A 2,072-nucleotide genomic window follows, 5' to 3' on the forward strand; every position below is an offset into this window, starting at 1 on the left:
GTCGGGTTTTTCTTAAGCTTTTTATTTCTTTTAGCTGTTATCTTTCTAGATGAAACTTGGGGAAGGAATTAGGTCTGGAGTCTTATTTCTAGCATTGCTACTTGACTGGCTTATAGGTAAAAATTCAAATTTTATATTTTCTCTTGTTTGTTTCCTCAGCTACAGTGTGAGGATTTTTGTTTTGGAGAAAGATATGGATAAGGTGCTTTGTATTATAAACAGACTTTTAGACTATTTGAAAAGTGGGGATTTACTCAAAAGTACTTTCAGGAGTGAGCAAGTCCTTCTTTGTAAGCCTTACGTTAATTATCTTCTTTTTGAAATATTTTCATTTAAGGAAGCTCACTAGAACTGTAAGGTGGGGTTTTATTTGGGTATCTGATCTATTTTAGAGATGAAAGCTGCCATTAAATAACCTGTACAAGGTGTGGGAACTGTATGAGACTCTGTGGAGAAGTAGGCTAATTTTTTATTTCATTTTGGGGCTAGGTGGTATAGGGGTTAAAAGAAGATGGTTGAAAAGTTTTAAATTTCTGTCCAAAGAAACATTTTAAGACTCTTAAGAGGTCAGTAATCTATATTAACATTACGAGTTGTTTTGCAACTGAGACATTATTCTGCTTGTTATAGAATAAAATTGGATTGTTACCCTGTTCAGGAACAGTTTGTTTTTACTGAAAGCATCTGCATTTTCATTCATTTACTGTATTTTTTTTTTTAAATGGGGGAGAGTTCACTCCGTCAAAGGGCTGTGATCCATTTACAAAAGCGAAGGTCCATGAGTTGGAGCCCCGTGTCGGGCTCTGTGCTGACAGCTAAGAGCCTGGAGCCTGTTTCAGATTCTGTGTCTCCCTCTCTCTCTGACCTTCCTCCATTCATGCTCTGTCTCTCTCTCTCTCAAAAATAAATAAATGTTAAAAAAAAAAAAAAAAAACACCGAAATCCGCATCACTTGAACTTGAGGGTCTATGGCTGCCATCTGCTGAGTTTGTAACACAAGAATGGGAGCCGTAGCTCAGAAGTGCAGACCAAGAAGGGTGTTGTTGAGTTGATAATCGTAGCTGTTCACGTTTACATATCTGTAGGAATTTTCAGGAAATTCTGCAGTTAATGAACGGAATTCACTTTTAAATGTTGCTTGTAAACGTAATGGGTGTGAATGTTAGCTATCATAAACTCGTCTGAGCATGTTATTATACTTGTCTTTTCAAATAAATGCCTTATTAACATGAATGAAAACCATTTTATTTTCCTTTTAGTTGTAGCTAATAACTGTTGTTAACACTGATCTTGGCTATTAGCCCAGGTTCCTTAAACTACTTCCTTAACCCTGTGAACATGAGAGGGAAAGGAACAGGACCTTGCGAGTGTTCAGAAAGCTGCCGGAGACAAGATGCCGTTGCAGAAGTTGCTTTAGAGGCCGTCCCGGTTCAAAGGGGTGTGAGGACGGCTAACCCTGCAGCTGTGACACATTGGTTTGGGGTATTTGTGGATTTGTAGTGCTGGCCAGTGACTGTTAAGTCATCAAAGCGTCATCCGTAGCAGCTTTTACACGATCTCTTAAAGGTTTCAGGTCTTTACCGATTCTTCAGGATTTCAATCTAGAGAAGTTTCAGTGGCCAAGAGACGCTCACCCAAGCCCGAAGACTTTGCCGCCACAGACGGAACATCTGCTCAAATTCGTTCCGGCCAAAAGGGTTCTGGCTTGGCTTGTTCACTCATCCCGGGCAGTGGTTCCCAGATTGAATGTTAAATGTCACCCATTCGCCTGGTCTGGGTCCGCGCCGCACCTAGGCCCAGAACCTCTGCCAGGTGAACTGTCCTGTAGATACATCCCAGGGCTTCGTCTGGGGACTTGGGCCAGTGCCAGTTGAGAAGGCGTCTGGAGCCTAGTCGACAAGAGGATATGGGGGGGGGGGGGGCTCTCTGTTGTCTTGTCTGCTTTCTTCTGCGCTGGTGTCGATGGGCCTCCTGGGGGGACAGAGAGGGCCAGAGGGTCTAGGTTTAGGTGTCCACCTCACCCCCTTGGAAGGGGCACCCTTTCCACAGTAGTGCTGGCAAAAACCCTGGCC

This window comes from Lynx canadensis, chromosome D3 (genome assembly GCF_007474595.2).
Source record: "Lynx canadensis isolate LIC74 chromosome D3, mLynCan4.pri.v2, whole genome shotgun sequence".
Lineage (NCBI taxonomy): Eukaryota > Metazoa > Chordata > Mammalia > Carnivora > Felidae > Lynx > Lynx canadensis.